This window comes from Pinus tabuliformis, chromosome J, assembly GCF_031772625.1.
Source record: "Pinus tabuliformis cultivar Carrire ecotype Pingquan chromosome J, CPIR1, whole genome shotgun sequence".
Taxonomy (NCBI): Eukaryota; Viridiplantae; Streptophyta; class Pinopsida; order Pinales; family Pinaceae; genus Pinus; species Pinus tabuliformis.
The window spans coordinates 1,069,817,902-1,069,825,537 of NC_142295.1; positions in this window are offsets into that span (position 1 = coordinate 1,069,817,902).

Below are 7,636 nucleotides of genomic sequence, written 5' to 3' on the forward strand. Positions count from 1 at the left end.
ATATTTTTGAAGTGTTATTGATGTTGTGATTCGAACCTTGACCATTATACTCTCACCTAGTTAAACTACAAAGAACATATATTTACACTACAAACTCGATAAGCATTCAATCACAGAATCATAAACAACTAGGGAAATCATAGATATAACATAATCAATCCACACACAAGTTTTATTATAGTCAAGATCAATGTTACATAATAAGGACACAACTTTGTCCCTAGTCACACCTTGACTTGATCTAGATTGTACCCGCCTTCCTTCAATGCCTGATGGCTCACATTTAAATAACAATGACAAAAACAAAAATATCATTTACACATAACTTGAGGAAATTATTTCCTTTTGCCACAATTCACATTCTAAAGGCTTCCAAATATTGGTTGTGATTTCGAGATTTTGCACATTATTTAAGGAAATCATGTTCTCTTGCCATTATGGGCTTTCTATAGGCTTCCAAATATCAATTATGATTTGAGGGGGGTTATGCTCCTGCACCAATGTTCCTACTTTTTATTCTAACAATTAGTATCCTCAAACATGGAATGTCCCTATGCCCTGGAAAACATGTTCTCATTAGAAAACCAAAAACTAACCTTGGTAATAGAGATGGTGATGACCTACATATGGAAACATGCCCCCTTACCCTTTTACACATCAATAATATCAGTAATAAAAGTTCCCAACACAATATTATCAACAATCACAATTTCCATAGAAACGACAATCTCAACCACCTCAACAATACTCCCAATAGCCTCTACCAATGTAGCAATCATTTCCTATTTCAGTTCCATAGCCACAAGTAGCTCAATAACAACCAAGTAATCAACAACAACCATGACCTACTCAATTACTTTCATAGCCAATTCCAATCTGAATAATAATGTAGTTAAACCAACCTACAATGGTAAATCACAAACCTTTCCCATCTACTTAAGTGCTCTTGTAAGCTTGCAGGATATTCATTTGAGATTAGGAAATATCATAAATAAAAATGATCCCATAACCATGAAGAAGCTATTATGGAGTAAATTTGCAATTAATTTGATGATGATCCATATTTAATTCCAATGAAAAATCCATTTTCTTTTAGCAAGAAAAAGCACGATCACCTAATTTACCTCCCTATCCAGAAAGATTGATTGTGGATAAACCAATTGAGCATTCATGATTTTTTGGTTGAATTGAAATATATTTATATTAAAATTCCCTTACTTCAAGTTATTAAAGATATTCCAATATTTATAATCCAATTTAGGGGATTATGTTTGGAAAATACCAAAAGAAGGAAGAAAGACCCACCAACAATTTGGGTCAATGGTCAATTATCAGAACTCATGTCAGGTTTTAATGGAAAGATATGTTTATCTAAGTAATCCTATTATCACGACTTACATCAATAATATTCCATTTTTAAATACCATGATTGAATCAAGGGCTAAAATCAATGTAATGGCCACTCAAACCATGACATAATCAAAATTTCTTAATCTTCAACCCATACCAATAGTATTAGAATTAGTAGATAAATAAAAAATAAAACATGAAGGTGTGTCATAAGTTATAATAGTATCGTTAGATTCTTGGGAATACCTTATTGATTTCATATTTCTCCAACATAATCTGTCATGGGTGGGAATCCCTTAATTGGGAAGGTCATGGTTGATCACCACTAATGCACTTATTAGTTGTAGATTTGGACAAATGACTATTTCATATGGTGACTTGATTAAATAAATTACTTTGTATTCTCTCACCAAATATTTAATTGAAATGTAAAATGCACCATGGGTAGATAATAAATACAATGGTGATGATATTGTACAAACAATATTACCAATAGATCTAGTTATGAACTTTATAATAATATTAAAGGAAATTTGATCAATAATTTTATTACTAATTCAAATTTTATTTAATATTTTAGGGGGCATTCCTCTTCATTTGATCATAACTTTAGTTATCATTTGTAAGAGAATTGTACTATGAACACTTTGTTGTAACCATTTTCAGATTTTATTCCTTTTATAGATGCAATATGTGACTCTTGTAGTATTGTTATTAAAACTAGTACCATAAAAATATCAATATTAATTCGAGATTTGATGTATTCCATAAAATTCATTTAATTAAAGTACTATAAAAATATTCTAATGTTTTTGCGTGACATTATACATAGTATGCAAGGCATCCATCCTGGTAAATGCACACATCATATTTAAATAACCCAAAAAATCCATTAATCCTATTTTAGAAGGCATTTTCAAAAATGTGTTGGAAAAAGTTACTTAGAGTGAACTTCATTTATCCCATTTGGCACAATAATTGGGTTTCACCTTTAATTATTGTTCCAAAGAAAAATGGTAAGGGGCACATTCATATAAAATACTACGAGTTACATAAAGAGACTTGGAAATATTATTTTCCTCTTCCTTTAATAGAATAAAGTTTAGGTACAATAAAAGGAATAAAATAATTTTCTTTTCCTGATATATTTAGTGATTGCAATCACATTCAAATTTCTCTTAAAGGTTAAGAAAGAACAATATTCACATGTCCATGAGGAACATACACTTATAAGGTATTACCGTTTGGATTATGTAACGTTTTTAAAGCATTTCAATAAGAAATGATAGCTATTTTTTTCTCATTTAATCCATAATTTTCTAGAAGTATATATGGATGATTTTCCTATTTATGATTTTTTTTGAGTAAGCATTAAAAAAACCGTGAAAATTTATTAAATAGATGCCAAAAAACAAATATATAGATGCCAAAAAACAAATATTTTTTTAAGTGATGAAAAATGTCATATGTCACTAAATGACGCTATTGTTCTTGGCCATCACATTTCTCCTATAGGAATCAAGGTGGACCCTTGCCAAATTGACGATATTTTGAAGCTTTCAATTCCAAATATCTAGAATGAAGGGCATTTTTTTAAGGTATGTGGGATTTTATAGGTGTTTTATCAACAATTTTGCAAAAATAACTTTTCCATTATTCAAGTTTTTTTTGGTAAATTAAATTTTTGTATTTCATGCAAACGAGAGTTACAATTTAGAATTGGAATAGTCTTCCACTAGGTAGTCTTGACTGAAGAAAAAATATAAACTTTTCAAAATTATCCTTGTCCAAAATCTAACCTTGCTCACTAAATCTAGAAAACCAAAAAAAGTAGTTGGGCCGCAAGGGTCTTTAGAAAACAAAGACTTACAAAATAAGACATGAAACTTAATAGAATTTAACAAAAAATTTTCAAGAGGTAGGATGATCAGGGATTAGTATTTTAGCTAAAAAATGAAAGTGCTCAGAATTTCTTCAGACCTGAATGAACGGATAGAGTTTGTCGCTAAGATTCCTACATCGTGAACAGTTCAAAAAACTGACATCGTATACAAAAGTTAGAGCTTTTGAAATTTTGGTTTAAAAAAAAAGTCAAAGTCAAAGTTTAACTAGGGTTGACTGGATGCCCAATCAACATGCAGAGAATATTCTCTAGTTTCAGCCAATGACATTGTGGCAAGTGTCATCTTCAAATTCTCTAGTGTGGTTGTGTGCAAGGGGAATTTCCTAATTGAACTCTAAAGTGGAATTTGATTTTTATTTATTTAATTAAATATTATTATATATAATTGTTATATTATAATATAAAAATCAAATTTATATATTATATATTTTAATATATTAATTAAATATTAATTTCAAAATTTACATGTATTTAAACTATTCCAAACTATTCCAAAGTCTGCATTGTATAAATTTTATATAATATTCGAATGGCCGATCAACCAAATTTTTGGAATTTCATATTTATATGTTATGAAAAAAATGTGATTTGCTGGAGGGCGGGTTTGAACCTGTGACCTCCCCTCATAACTCCCATGCTTTACTGTTCAACCACCAACGCACATGTTGAAGACTAGTGCCATGACCCAATATTTAAAGTGCATGCGGAAATGGCGGTGGAGAGGAGAGAGCTAGCCCCGCGGGGCCAACCCCCTCTCCATATGACCACCAAATGAAAACCATGGGCCAACGCCAACCGTTAAGCGTGATTAGCATCATTAACCCGTTTAGCCTTAATTAACCCGAGTTTAATATGGAAACAGTTTTGGAGGCCTGCCAAATTTGGTGAAAACTGTCAGTTTTGGCGGACTTAACTCGAGTCTCTCCAGATTTAGTGGAGGTTTTCTAGGAAAAATTGTTTGAGCCATAACGTACTCATTTCTCAACCAAATTTCAAAAATGCATATTCATTTTTGGCTAATTGGCATGCTAGGAACTCATTGGAGTAGGTTTCAGAGGTAGAAGAGGTCATATACAGGTGTTTTTGGTCACTTTAAGATTTTTGAAGCTTAGGGCCACCAGGTGTTGGAGGCCATTCCCAGAGCAGTTGGTAACCAAATTGAGTAAACAAATAGTAATTTATGATAGATTTGAATGTTTTAAACTCATTGGAATAGGTTCCAAGAGAATTGGATGCATGTAACAACAATTTGAGCACTATTGAAGCTAATACAAAGGCCCACACTATGAAGCTGGACCAAGGAGATGTAGCCCAGGAGGGGTGAACTCCTTCAACAAAAATTTGTGTATTGAGCTCTGTTATTTGTGCTTGTTGTGTTTTTATATGCTATTGTTTAGCCATTTAAATTCATGCTTTTAAGTTCATGCAAAACACTAAATTTCACCAAGTTAGATGAATTGACAATCACATGCTCATGGATAAACTCTTTATGGATAAGCAAACCAAAGCAAAGAAAATTTTATATCTAGAAATGATACTAGCACAACATTAACTAGAAATCAATTTCAGATCAAGTTGGTATCAGAACACAAGGTTGCTTACTTGATGTCCTTGAAGGGTTTAATAGTTGCAATTGTTGTTATGATTACAAGGTTGAAGTTGCAAAGAGGAGAAGGGAAGCTATAGATAGCTAGTCCTGAGATTAGGACAAGAAGGAAGAAGGCTGAGAAAGAATCATCCTCACCCAAAGGACCACTCAAGGCAACACCTGAATCACCTCAAGTTCCATCTCCATCAGTTGAGATAGAAGAGGCACAGATTGCACAAGAGGCTGAAGTGATTGAAGAGGTACAATTAGTACAAATTTATGAGCCTAAATCCATAGCCATTATGTCTGGAGAAAGAGAGCCTGAAGGTCCCTCTTCAAAAGAGGAAGAATTCAAGAAAGCTTTCTACACTTTGACTGAGATGGTTAAAATCCTCTATGAAGAGAGGAACACTAGAATGGTTGGAGAGAGTTCTAAAACTCCACATGGAGAAGGAAGCTCAGAGGACAAAAAAGATGAGAATAAGGATTCCAAAGGGAATGGTGGAAATCCACCTCCATCTCCACCATCCTCATCATCTTCACCATCTCACATAGCATCATCTTCCACTACCACCACTACCCATACTCATTCAAAAACCCCAAAAGGAAAAACTCCATTACTAAAATTGGACATAAAATTCGAACTTCCCATGTATAATGGAGAAGTGAATGTAGAAAAGTTGGACAATTGGATTCGACAGTTGGAGGTATATTGCAGAATTCTGAACCTTCAAGAAGACAACATAAAGATCCAGTTGGCTTCATTGCAGCTAGAAGGAACTGCACTAGTTTGGTGGGAAGCAAAGACTCAAGAGGAAATGAGAATCCATGGTAAGATATCCATTTCTTGGGTTGAATTCGTTTCTACAATTAAAAGACAGTTTTATCGTTTAGCCTATATGCAAAAATCCATCATGAGTTGGCAAAACTTTAGGCAACTAAAAGGCCAAACTGTCCAAGACTACACTCAAGAGTTTAGGAAGAGGGCTTTATTGTTGGGAGTAAGCTTGAATTCACAAGACACACTCTTGAAAATATATTAGAGGTTTACATTGCTATTTGCGGCATACTATCCTTATGTTTAACCCAAGCAACTTAGATGAAGTATGTGTGTAAGCAACACATCTTGAGGCAAGGGGAAAACAAAACATAGAGGAGAAAGGTGAAAGAGAGCGTAAGGGAAAAGAGAAGGGAGGAAAATGGAAGGGAAAGAAGAATGCAAGTATCAAAAAAGAGAAGGAAAAACTCACATGCAAAAACTGTTCAAAGACTGGCCATGATGAAGACCATTGTTGGCAACTTCATCCAAAATTAAAACCAGATATATTGAAAGCCAAAGAGAAGGGAAAAAATGTTGCTATAGCTGAAAAAAACTTAGGGTCAGATTCAGGAGATGAGACAAAAATTACATCTATGGGTTTGAAAGGTCAACATGTTGAAAGTACTAGTTCCTCAAATAGTCACAACCACACTCCAAATGAAGACAAAAGGGAAGAGTTGTTCACTGTCAAAGTAATCTCAAATCATACCAAGATTGATGCACTCCTTGATAGTGGATCAAAAACATGATTTCAGAAGACTTAGTTAAAGAGTTTAAACTTGAAACCATACCACATCATAAACCATACCCTTTGGGTTGGATAGTTAAGGATGCCGATTTACAGGTTTCAAGGAAATGCATTTTTAGATTTGTTATTTCTGCAAACTTTGTTGATGAAGTTGAGTTAGACGTGGTTCCTCTTGACATTTCTGGAATTATCTTGGGAAGTCCATATTTGTATGAGAGGAAAGCGGTGTTTCATCGCTATGAGCACAAATATCATTTGCTTAAAGGGGTGGAGTATATTGTGAGAGCTCATCATAAGAAACTAAACATTTCTTTAGTTAATGCAGGGAAAATGAAGAGGCTAGTGAATGCAAGTCAAAACTTGACATTGTTGATGATAAAAAAAAAGAGATGTTTTGAATCATACTTTTCATAAAGATGCTTATTTTTGTAATGAGTTGTTTCAGAATGATAACAGGTTGCCTTTGAAAGAAGGTGAAAAACATTTGAAGTAGCGAACATTGGTGTTGAGCGATGTTGAAAACAAGGTGTCGGTGCAAGAAATTACAAAGGTCAAAGAGAAGAGGACAAAGCAGCTTGGAAAAGAAGGCAGGGGTTTCAAAAATGTTCATTGCTGGTTTCCAGAAGGCATATTACAATGGCGAAGAAGCTTGAGCAAGAGTCGACTCAAGTACAAGGCAAAAGCAGCTAAAAATCACCATAGAGACAATGTGCAAGGTGAGAAAGATTCCAAGTTTCCTTTGTTTGTTGACCAAGGTAGGAACAATATGTTTTCTGCAAAATTAGATTGATGTTCTGCAAATTCAAAAATATTGCAGCATGACGGTGTCAAAGACAACAATAGATGGTCATCAGAATCAAGGAAAATTTTGACTTTTTATGAAAAGCTCCAAATGATGAAATTAGGAAAATTTCAATGGATAAAGATTGGAAGGATGAGGGAACAATCCCCTCATCAACATAATCAATGATCAAGAGAGCTTTTGGGGTCCAAAAGGCTTCTAGTGGGGAGGAATGATCAGGGATCAATATTTTAGCTAAAAACTAAAAGTGCTTAGAATTTTTTCAGATCTAAATTACCGGATAGAGTTCATCGTCAAGATTCCAATTCCATGAACGGTACAAAAAACCGACATCGTATGCAAAAGTTAGAGTTTATGAAAGTTTGGTAAAAAAATTCAAAGTCAAAGTTTGACTAGGGTTGACTGGATGCCCGATCAACATGCAG